At 41.6% G+C, this 12,474-nt stretch overlaps 1 protein-coding gene across 12 annotated transcripts in view; it reads left to right on the top strand.

The window, feature by feature from the left end:
- The first annotated feature begins 5,133 nt into the window (after window positions 1–5,133).
- MTM1 (myotubularin 1) overlaps window positions 5,134–12,474 on the top strand; it is a 47,717-nt gene continuing 40,376 nt past the window's right edge. For 2 of the 12 annotated variants that reach the window (XM_064518250.1, XM_064518253.1), the window contains exons 1-2: window positions 5,134–5,303; window positions 6,312–6,398. The gene's annotated coding sequence lies outside the window, so the exon portion shown is untranslated. Of the gene's footprint in view, window positions 5,304–6,270; window positions 6,399–6,503; window positions 6,546–10,701; window positions 10,835–12,474 lie in introns of all 12 variants that reach the window. The other 10 variants (XM_064518254.1, XM_064518243.1, XM_064518244.1 and 7 more) reach the window with 9 other exon arrangements.

Raw genomic sequence — 12,474 nt, 5'->3', positions numbered from 1 at the left:
TTAGTCTAAAAGGTTTTCTGTTTTATCAGCTATATTTACACATTGAACAGGTCACTTTGCATTTCAGTGCACTAGAAGCTTATTCCTTTGTGTGCCATTTAATTTAAGAGGATTTCCTTCTATTTCTCTTAATTTAGGGCATTGTTCTGATGGCGCTAAAATTAATTCCACTAATAGTTCTGGTAATTCTGTGGATATTACTAACTTCCATTTGTTTGTTCCTTTCATCCAAATTCATTCCAGTGCTCTTAAAAGCTTTCACTTACTATGCAAATTAGATGTGATATATATAAGAATGAGTTTGCCTTCCTCTGAAATGCAGCTACTTCTCAGATAAAACATACTAACTGCTTCTAATATTTTCATGGAAGAAATAATGGTGGGTTTTTTTTTAACCTGAATATGAAATCAGCAAGTACCTGATATTAATTTTCTCTCTCTTTGAAGACAAAAAATCAGCATCTAACAGGAGATATTTTCGAAATCTGTCTACTAGCCACTGATATATACATATATATATGTATAAGAATGTGTGTGCGCACGCATGTATGTGTATACATATATATATGCTTCAGTTGTCATGTGCCAGCTTTTGGTGACAACATTACTGTGCATGCAAAACATTGGTTTCTGAAAGCTAGCTTCCGCCTGGTTTCACAATAACAAGTATGTACATTCAGCCAGCGTTTCTGAAAATGGTTCCCAAAATACAATTGCTATTTCCAGCCCTTGGGATTCACAGGATCCAGAAATACAACAAGCCTCTTATATAACTCACCTTATTGCTATATTGTGAATCAAGTAGCAGGGGGAAGGTGTTTTTTAGGGTGCTATAGGTGTTTTTTATTTGGTAACAATCTACTTCATAAAGAAATGATTAGGCTAATCAAGGGAAAAGCTAGATAGAAATAGGTTAAAGAGGACTTAAAGTACAGCTTAATTAAATCTGGCAGTCTTTATTTAGCAGAGACAAAAATATATACCAAGTCAGCAAACAGAAAGGACAATAACAGGAAACAAAGTGTGTAAGCAAGTGGCACAGTGTGACAAAAGCAAAAGAATCACTGATGTACCATATCTTTTTGAATATCTAGCTAGTAAAAGGAAAACAAAATGCACACACAAACAGATACATACAGACATACTTACAAACATATATGATACATTTAACACGTCATTGTCTTTTCTATCTGTCACATCAGCAACTATAACTGAGTGAAAAATTTTGCTAGGTAGATGGATATAAATCACCTTTAACTTGACCTATGGGCTTGATTTAAACATGCAAACTCCCCATCTCCACTGCCCCTCTGCTTTCTAGGATAGTGGAAAAACAAGTTAATATTATGATCACATATGGTTATGCTCCCAAACTGCACATAGTTATCATCGATCTCATAATACCTAGATTTTTCTTGGCATCTCAGTCCCATACCCATATTTACTATCTGCATCGCCTTAGCGCTACAAGATCCTGTTACGGATCAGAATCCAACACAAAGGATGGCCCCTGTCCTAAAGAACTTGCAGTCATAGCATGAAATGGGAGAACTGATGAGTACAGATAGAAGAGGTGGCATAAGAAAATACGACACTATATTGTTGCCATTACATGAAAAGAAAGTTTTAAGAAGGGTTTTGAAGACAAATACTCAGATAACTTTGTGGCCATTTATATGGCCCTAGAAATAAAAGGCAGCCTAAGAGAATGCACAAAAGAAGTTGTTCAAAAATGTTACAACTGGGTTGTGAAAGCTGGCGCTATAAGCTGATCGAAGCTGTGGTTAGACCTCAGCAGTGAATAGAAATGGTAGGTAAGGTGAGGAACAGCTATTGAGGCCTTTCAAAGTAAAGACATGTAGGTAAGGACTGACATGATAGAGAAGGCTGAACTAGTAGAGAGATGAAAAGAGGTCAATAACATGGTGAAAATGACAGACTAAGAAAAATGTTTATAGCAGCATTCTCAATGGGTATGAGCAAGACAAGGTTATATTTTCCAAGGCTAAAGAAGACAATTATCGCAGTAACTGAGATTTGAGAAGATGGGAGTTTTATCTGTATGGAAAGATTTAGACATAGTCTAAACATAAAGGACTAGGGAAAGGTCTGAGTCAAAGATGATTACACGCAGGCAGATAATAGTGTAATAGATAAAGTAGGGGGTACTTGTGGGAGAAGACTCAACTCTATTTTAACTACGCTGAACTTAAAATGACATTAGGGTTGCCAATTAGCCAGTTTTTATCCAGATGGTCCAGGGATTGGAGGTTGGACTATTAGTGTGCTGTCTGGGCTGATTATGACCCGGGCACCATATGCCACAATACAAAAGAATGAGGAACAGGCTCAGAAATATAGAGGTAGCCTGAATATTCCAGATCCCCACCCATACACAACACTTAAATAATGTATGTTCTCACAGATCCAAATAGTCATCATGTGACTCATCAGTCAGGTGACTCAAAGCACATATTTCTTACAGTTCACATCTTCAGGTTTCTGACCATGCAGGCATGGGACTCACGGGGCATTTGTGACTGCGTTCAGCGGAAGGTGAAATCCCACTAAACATTTGTAAGAAAGTAGTAGAGAAACAAGTGAAGAGTTTAGTTTGGCAAGCAAAACAATCTGGAGTAAAGAGGCATAGCTGTGAAGTCTCTGACAGAATTTGTTGTTTGAATTGTAGTTGTGGGTCACATTAGCTGGGAGTAAAACACAGAGGGACCAGAGAAGGGGATCCAAGGACAAAAGCCTGGTTAATATCTACTGGAAGTTGGAAGACATGAAAAAAGAAGCCCCTCAAAGATGCGCTGGTAGATTGGTTAAAAATGCAGGGAAAAAAGGGAGAGGACAGAGTCGTGAAACCAAGTGAGGAGAGTATTTCAGTTGACAGATTAAGGTGGAAGAATAGTCCCAATCATTAAAGGTCATATGATCAAGAGATTGTTTTAGACTTTGTCTTTTCAAAGAAATGCAAGGGACATAAGTCAGGTTGGAAAGACAAAACTCATGGCAAGAAATTTCAGAGAGCAACTGTGGAGAGTACTTTCAGTGATCTTAGAGATGAAGAGTCAGAAATGAGTAAGGCAGAAAAAAAGTTTCTGGTCTTCATCATGCCACAAGAAAGCTTCAAAATGTGATCTGAATGAATCCTTGAATGAATGATCACATAAGAAGGATCCTCTGTGTGTATGCACACTCACACACATGTATATATATTCGCATATATATATAAACCAATATGCTGATTAACAGTGTACAGTTGGTAATACCATAATGGAGTCCTTCCACCCAGTCAGTATATATCTGTACCTGGGCTGCTGTATCACCACGTATTCAGCCAGTCAGAGCAGTACTTCAAAACTGTACCAATGAATTTCCTAGCTAGTCGTTACTGAAAGGATGATGTCAGAAGAAGAGGAGCATCAATGGAGAAGACAACAGACAAGATTATCTGCATGAGGGAAGTGAACTAGTATGTCATCTCCTTTCGCTTACTGCTTGCTTCTGTTATTTATTACTGTAAAGCACACAATTCCATGTTTATTGTAGAAAAATATTATTTACTCCAGAAACAATTTTTCCATCATAGTAGGCACCAGCCCAATTCCCTTGTGGGTCTTTTGTTTTTGTTTTTCTAAAGTTTCTGGAATTCCAGATGTAAATTGTTGACACTAAAGGAGACACCAAAAATAATGAATAAAATTAATTTTAAAACAATTGTCTTGTGACTCCTTCTGAAAGTACATCTTGTCTGGAACAAAGGCATGGTTCACCTCAAAATGTAGTTAGTGAGAGTCAGATCTTCAGATGGTGTGACTAATTGTTCATTGAAAACAAATGACCGGCAAAATTATACTGAAGAAAGATTTTAAGGTAGATGTGGAGAAACAGAGACTATGGTTGTAGCTATGATGCCTGCAAATTGGCAGGTGACGATTTTCCTTCCAAATGATGACCAAGCTAATCTCGGCACAGTGCTATTGTGAAGTGCGTACTGCTGGAGCTATGGGATTTGGGTTAAACCGAACACCAAGATTGTAATCACTTGGGATCATGAAGGAGCCCAGTGTGCTTTTTCAGTTTTTTTTTGTTTGTTTTTGACCTGCTTTTCTTTTCCTGAGAGCAGGGGGAGAGCTTGGCATGCCGCCCTGCACTAATAGGGGCACAAGTTACAGAGCCAGCCACTCAACCAGAAAAGATGGACTTTGTTGTTTTATAACTCATTACATGGAAAAGTCCTTTTCCTGTCAGGACGATAGAGCACAGGGCATGGGGCAGCAGAGGGTCCCCAAGTGGCCACCTCGCCCTCTAGTGATACAATACAGCAGGCTAAGAATCGTTTTCTTTATTTTTTTGATCTCACATGAATAATCCTGCCGATATTAGCATTACAGTTTTAATTATTCATATTATTAATTTTCATTTGTGGTTGGGAAGTACTGCGAAGGCCCAGTGCACGCGGGGTCCCGCCATGCGGGGGCCCCGCCGAGGCCGGCGCTGGCCTGTGCGGACGGGCCCAGCAGCGTGCCATGGTACATCGCAGCATGGCCACCCGCCAGCGCTCAAAAACCATGGGCCGCAATCAAGAGCGGATTTTTAAAAGAAGAGCTGGGTATGTGTCCCTAGGTTTCTTGCAGTGTGTTTTCGCGCCTCCCCTCACACTGAAGGCCTGGAAATGTAGCCTGTCTTCCCATAGAGCTTTAGTCTCGAGACTGGGGCAGCTGGAGACCTCTGTGAGTATTAACGGACACTTATCGGTCGCCTTGATCTGCTGTGTAGGACAGGCGCCTGCTATGCTTCCCCCGCCCCCCTCACGGTTTTGTTTAGGAACAAAATCAAGTGACGACCCGGGCGGCAGCGCCGGGCTGTGCCAAGGGCTCTGTGACACAGCGTGTTTCTGGGCAAGCACATCGGGGCCCTTCGGCGACACAGGGCTGTCACTAAAACGGCTTTTCGGCCCCGCGGCCGCCGGCAAAGGGCGCGCGAGGAGCCGCCCTGCCCTGCCGCGCCCCGCGCGCAACCGCCCGCCTCGCCGACTACAACTCCCGCCGGGCCCCGCGGCCCCCCCCCCCCAGGGACTACATTTCCCGGCAGGCACCGCGGGGCGGCGCGGGAGAGAGGAGGAATCTCCCAGCAGTCCGCGCGGGCCGGTCCCGGCGGGCAGCGCACAGCATCCGCGGGCGGGGCGGGGCGGGCGCGGCGCGGGGGGCGGGAGCCGGCGCGTCACGTGGTCGGCGGGCGAGGTCGGCCGTGGCGCGGCGCGGAGCTCTGGGGCCGGCGGAGGCGGCCGCCTCGCGGTGAGTCTGCGGCGGGGCCCCCTCGGTCCCGCCCGCCGCGCTCTCCCTCGTGCGCCCCGGCGGCCCGGGCCTTCCCTCCCGGCCCGCCCCGCTCCCCGCCGCGGCCCCGCTCGGCGCCCGCGGCCCCGCCTGGGCGCGGCGGGAGCCCTGCCCGCCGCTTGCTGCCGCTGCCCCGCGCTGGCGGCGTCCCGGCCGGGGGCCGCCTCCCCCCTCGGAAGCCGCCGAGGCGGCGCAGGGCCGTTGCTGCCCGGCCGCGGCGCGGTGCCCCGGCGCTCCGCGGCGGAAATCCGTAGCCTTCCATTTCGGAGCGAGCGCGGCCGGTGGGTCCGGAGCAGGCGGTGGCTCCCGGGGCGGCAGGCGGGTCTTGCCTGCCCGGCTTTGCGTTGTAGCGGTGCAGCAGCCCGATCCCCAGCTGGATATTTTTTTTTGCCGGTGTTCCCGTCACCGACACCTTCCCGGTGCTCCTCGCCTTCCTCCTCCTCTGCACGGAAAGCCCCGCTTTCCCTGAGACTCTAGAGCACAGCGCAGACAAAGTTAAAATTGCATAGGCGTTAAGGGATGCTTTGCACTTGGCCTATCCTGACAAGTCGATCTATAGGTACTAATTGAAACTGTGTATGTTTAAAAAGTACCTTGGCCCTGGTGTGTAATACCTGTTTATGAGCAGTGTTACACCTGTTGCCTGCTAGTAGTCCTATTTGTTTATCATTAACCAGGTTTGAAGGGCAGATATCTCATGATCAAGAGGTATCGCTGTGCAAAACCAGAACCTCTTTCCTGCTAGAGTTTCTTTTTAATGTTAATTTGTGGTTTAGGTGGTTAAAAAGAAGTTAAGCTTTACAGTTACTTAAAAAGCTGTTAAGCATAGGAAACTTTAGTACATGGGGCTTTTTTAGTTGCACATAGTTTCATCATGTGGCAAAAGTCGCAAGAGTTGAGATAAAGAGATGTTTCCAATAAAACACAGAATTTTCTTTCTGCGCTGTTTATCATCCTATGGTTGCTCAGAAGGAAATGGCCAAAAGAAGCACCTGCTGAAGAGACAGGCGGTAGCATTGTTGAGGCTGAACAAACTCTAGTGCTAATATATTCTTGGTATGTATTGTTGCAGTATTAACTAATAATAGTTAATTCAGAATGCAAGTTTAGCATCATGAGAGCAAACTGTAAATCTTTAATTTTGTCTGTGTGTTTTTGAAGGAGAACACGTCCATTTGTGTAAGAACTTGAACTGTGTAAAAAGTAAGTTTCTCTTCATGCTCAGTTCTTGCTGACTTCCCCTGATTACACATTACCTTTCATATTAAATTCAGAACTGAATATATTTTGGAAAAGCAAATAGTAAATGCTAATATTTGGGAATGTATGAGAGAATAAATGATTAACAGTGCACAGTAAGAAGTTCAAATATGTGTGGTGAGTGTATGTATGATTAGGAGTCTATATAGAATTTGCATGTTAGAAAAAAATTAAAAACTGTGTATCTTAAAGTTTCATGGGAGAAAGTTCTTCAACTCACTTCTTACCTTCAGCTACTTGATGCAATACCTGCTGGTACAAGATAAAACATAAGCAGAGTTATTACTGTTTGTTTCCTTCTCCAGAGTATTCTTAGTAGTGACTGTTCTGGGGTTTAGCTTCCTTTCTGAAGTTTTTAAAAAGTGGTGTTCATTGGAATATTCTGGCAGCACAGATGGTATGTCTTCCTGCCTGTTACAGTCCTGTCAAGGGCTTGCTACAGCACAAAAGTCAGATGTTTGAAAGTTGAAAGTGATGAACATGCTCTTGTCCTTTCATCTCACACTGAAGAGGGCCTCTGTTTTCTACAGCTGAAGTGACTTATTAAACCTGGAGGCTTCTTGAGCAAGGAAAAGTAGAAATAAGTGTTTTCAAGTAGACCAGGTTACACTGTTGTGTAAGATATGTGATATGTGTTTGTAGGTTTTTTGTTTGTTTGGAAAATCTAAGCAACTGGTACCGAGTTCTTTCACTGGGTGGTTGCATATAACTAGTGGAAAGGCCATATGCCAGAGGCTTTTCAGCGCTGCGTGACTGGACCATGCATCATGTATGTCATTGGCAGGTGTGAAATCTGTGATTTCAAAGTACCACCAAACTTTCTGTGCCCAGCAAAGTCCCTGCCTGTTACTTGAAAGAGAGCGTGCCTAAAGGCACGGTGCTGCCCCACGGCTTGGACAGGGTATTCCTGACTGCCCCTTTCTTGGGAGTGAAGCACAGAACAATCTGATGACTTCATCAGAGCTTTGTCTGCTTTTTTCAAACAGGGACAAACTCAAAATGGTATTTTCTCCACGATAGTGTGTGTAATTCAATTCAGTGTGTATTCAGAGAAGGAATGCTTGTACAGGGAGGGGGAACTAAACACAGCAGATGAAAGAGAGTGAGTCTAATACATCAGTTGTATATGTTATCAAAGGAAAGTTGGAGGAAAGCCTGAACAAGGGATGTTACTTTAGCCATGATAATGTATTTTTTTTATAAAATATATCAATGCATAACAGATAAAATTTCCATTTCTCCTGTGGAATCATCAGTTATATCTTTAGTGATAGAACTATAGTGGCCTAAGGGGATATCTTTCAAGAAGAATGAGCAGAGAGCAGCTGAAGGCTTTCTTAATAGAAAACTTTGAAGCTGTATTTGCTATCCCATAGGCATTCTTGTCAACTGCATCAGCTTTTGACAGTGTGGGAGGTATACGTTCCTTGCAGGCGATGCAAAGTAGGGGAAGTAGTCTGGGTGGGTTTGGAAAGCCATGGATCGGCTTGCAGGAATAGGCATCCTATAGGCGTATTGCTGATTCTGGAGGTAACCTGATGAATGATTCCTAAAAAAACACTTGTTTTTGCCCTGCCGCCTAATCTAGCTAGATATAAAAGCTATTTGCTATAGAGGGCTACATGTGTAAAAGGAGACCTAATGCTTGTTCTGGTTCACTCACGTGATTGTCACCTCCCCTTGGAGTTACGACTCAGAGTTATCAGAGTAAATAAGAAAAAGTCAGAAAAAACATGATGATGGCAGAAGAAAGATGTGATGCACAGAACAAATACTGGAAAATTAATGAGAGTGAGAGTGGGCAGAAATAATCGTTACCATGAGTTGCAGGGAATAGACCTCTGACAAAGCTAGAAGACAGGACCTAGCAAATAAATATATTTATTACCACTGAAACAGGTGCTGTGGTTTTTTTTTTTGTTTGTTTGTTTTTTTTTTTTGTTACAGTGATACACAGCATGAGAAGTATCCAACTAACAGATCAAAGTCCTTCAGGAGAAAAGTTAGTGTTGCTGATGTCCTGTTGTGTCATCTTTCCTTATGAGAGAGCTTGTAATTCTCTTGCTAAAAAGGTAGCCAGGATAAAAGCCAGGGATATCACCCTAAGCTATGTTCTCTATATAATTTGAAAGGGGGAAGCAATGGGGTTCATAATTAGAAAAAATAACGTTGTGAACTTTTGTGTGAGCTCTTGTTGAAAGTGTTGATTTGTTTTGAAAGTAGGGTAGGAGTCAAATTCTGAGAGGATCAGACAGTAAAAGAAAATCTTTAAATAGAGACAGGAGAAAAAGAAATGTCATTCAATACAGAACTGAAGTTTTTTTTTTTTTTCTTTCTCCAATTATTACTGATTTAATACCTGGCTTCCAAGTACAGGCTGCAAGATGATTTGTTTAAGAAACACATCCTGAAGTGTGGGTGGTGAGGCTCATAGGATCTATTGGCATTGAGAAAATACTCGGCAAACTTTCTGGTTTCAGCTACATGGTTCCCTTTGTAGAACTTCATCGTCAGGATTTGTCAATGTCTTCAAAACTACCTGGTATGATGATGCCTACAAAATAGGAGTGGGCTGGCAGCTGGTGCGCTTCTGACTTGTTTGCTGCATTAGCAGTCACTCGACTGTTGTGCACTCTTGTTTATATCTGCTTGTTGCTCATATAGAGTTCTTTGGGGCAACAACTTGCCCCTCTACATATGGGCTGTATTAGGGAACTAGAAAGTGGTTTTTTTAGGTGGCAGTTCTGATTCTTCACAAACAAATACGGCGCTCCCATGTTGGTTTGAAGGTTTGCCCATTCACAGTCTAGCAGAGAACTGGCACAGCATCTGGGATGCTGGAATACAGTTTTCTTAAACTCAGGGAAGTCTAGGAGAGAATTTGCTTCTAGCAAACAAGTAGCTCTAGATTTCAAGGTTTTTCCAAGTGGTACTCTTAGGACACAGCCATATTTTATTGTTCATTACAGATGAGCTGAATAAATTGACTTAAACTTAAGTGCAGAAGGGCAAATACTCTGTTTTCTATATGTTCTACATGCACAGTATCCTGTTGAGGCTTATATTGCTGACATGATGTTTGTGTTCTAGTTATGGCTTGAATTGAGAAGGCTTTTAGAGAGATTTGAAAGCTCATATGCTTTCCCCAGACGATGTGGATTCAGTAGGTCCGTGCAGGTAGGGGAACACAATTCGGACGTTAAGGGGAGGAGACCCACTAGTGGCATAATCAAGTCCAAGATCAATAGAATTGCGAGGTTCCACTTGGGGAAAGGCAAAAGCAGCAGAATTTATTACCGAGAGGTTACACTTGAAAGGATTTTGCATCCTGTAACTGATGGTAAAGTAGAAATAGGAGAGTATATGATCTAGTAATCTATATTGACTCCAAAGATACAGTTTGAAAAAAGTGTAGGCAGAAGCATATAATTTGATCTGCAGCAACAAATTGCCTGTGCACATCATAGGTATAATTTGTCCTTGAACTCTGACAGAAAAAAATCTTAAATGCTCTATTAAGTGATTTAAGAGAGCCTCCTCCTCTTCCTGTTTAAATGGTGCTTGTGTGTCTCAGACGTGTTGATTTTCCGTATGTTATAGGGACCTTTATTTTTGTTCTCTCTCAGTTATGTAACAAGTGACAAGTAAGTGTTACTGGCCACAAGTAAATATGTGAATTGGCATTACGCTAAGCGTGTTTGTGATGTCAGTACTGTATGACCTTCAAATGTTAAAATCTATTTTTTTTAAGTTAACTGTCAGTTGTATAGAGTGCGAGCAAAATTATTATGTAAAAATTTAGTTTTGCTTATAAATAACAACCTGCACTGGTATCTTTCACTGTTGCAGGAAGCCTGTCCCCCTCTCCTCTGCGGAAATAAATATGAGCAAGGATTTCTGTGTGCTTTGTGTGTTTTATTTTTTTCTTGATACCTGATACCTGTTTTGATACTGCAGTGCTCTGCTTTACATTATGCTTATTTTTTTGTAGCTTTTTTAAGCTTTGGAGATTCCCGCTACCCTGTTTTTCAGTTGTCGAATGTAGTTTCTCTGTGCTAAAACATAACTCATTGCATAAAAGATGTGTTTACTTCTGCAGACTTGTTTGGCTGGTGATGGTCCTCTGATCTCACCATGTTCCTTTCTGCTTGATTGGCACTGATTGGTTTGGGACAGCCGATGTCTGGAAAACTGCCTTCATTACTTGTGATACAGAGCTTTCTGGTGACTTGCTTGGTATCCCTGTATATTTTTATATCTAGTTCTAAAATTTATTTGATCTTTAATGAGATGAATGACTATTGTTGACTTCATTAGATTAAACACTCATTTAGTAAGGCTAGAGGTGCTGATGCTTATTTCAGTGACTATCTGATGTGGCATGTTAATTGCTGTTGCTAGCATGACCCTTTAGGACTGTTGCTTTTCCATTTTCTTAAAGGATTTATGTTCCCTTCCTGCCCCCCTTGCCTCACACTTAGAATGAAATATGTTTTTCCCCCTTCGCCTTTCAAGTTTAAGCTTAATTTTGTTGCTGTCTTAGTGAGACGTTCCTAGAGTTCTGCTCTGTTCTGTGTATTATTTCTGAAAACCTGTGTGTTGTTTTCTGTTCTGGGTAATTGTGGGGTTGACTGGTATGTATGATTTGTTTTTAAGGACTTTGACTTTATTTTATGTTTTTAATTTTATTAAGGAGACACAAGACTGTTTTTATACTGTCTCTGAAGGTTATACAAAGATCAGAGAGCTTTATTTGGTGTAGTAATGCTGGCATACCTTGTAAATCTGCTTTTTCATTTTCTGTATAAGTGAGGGTGTGAGCAACTCCTTATGTCTAATTGTACTAACCTTCTCCTGCCTCTTAAACACAGTGAAAAATTGTTTACATATCTAATGTTCTTCTTTCTTTGAAACAGTTTATGATTTGGTGTCAAGTATAACTGTGAAAATGACTTCACTTTTATTTAGCTCAGCAGATGGACTGCAGATATTGAATGAATCACCTAATGACCTGATCTCTTTTAAGTATTAAATGATAATTGTCCATTTGTAAATATCACTCTTTTTAGAAGTGCTCTAATTGTTTCCTGAATAACTTCAAAGCTAAAGAGCAAAGAGAGGCATAGTAAATTTTGTAACTATATTTTTAGGAGAAGCCTTGGAGGTGAACGGATTTTTTCACAAATCATTATCTGGAGCAGGATAATGAGAACTGGCATTATCTTGTGTCATGTTACAGATGTTATGACACAGTAATCAGAACGCTTCTAAAAAATATGCATTCAGTCTTTGCTCTTTTCCACCTTATTGATAAATCTGATACTTTAAAAAAAAAAAAAAGAAAGAAAAGAAACTCATCCCTCTCCAGTTGCCCTGATGTATGTAATAACTGATTCAACTGTAGTTGTGGGTGTCACTTTAACATCTTTTGTGCTCTTACTCTGTAGATTTTGTCTTGTGTGTAATAACTTAGTAGTTTCATTTCCTCAATCTTTCCAGGTTATCATATCGAACACTATAGACTATATAAAATGAAATACTTTCTTTTCTATTAAGTGCTATCAAAATTGTTGTTGAACCAAATGGTAGATAGGCACAACGTTAAAAGAATTTTTTTCTGAAGCTTTAATTCAGTGATGGAGAGTCAAGAACGTTAAGTATCTGGAAAGTGGTGCTCACAGCTATTTACTTGATGCAGTTTACTTGATATCAGATTTTTTTGGATGATGTTGCATTGGTGTCTTTTGGGCATGTACTAATGCTTTAGTGTAAAGATTTAAGTTGGCATAAGCCTGTCTCAGTCAGTTGTACAACAGTTGTACAACAGTTACAAGTTACTTGGTGCAATTCTGGGGTGAAGACAAAGCCTCAG

The sequence above is a fragment of the Dromaius novaehollandiae genome, chromosome 11 (genome assembly GCF_036370855.1).
Source record: "Dromaius novaehollandiae isolate bDroNov1 chromosome 11, bDroNov1.hap1, whole genome shotgun sequence".
Lineage (NCBI taxonomy): Eukaryota > Metazoa > Chordata > Aves > Casuariiformes > Dromaiidae > Dromaius > Dromaius novaehollandiae.
Note: the sequence above shows the minus strand (reverse complement) of the source record. Positions and strands in the feature narration are given on the sequence as shown.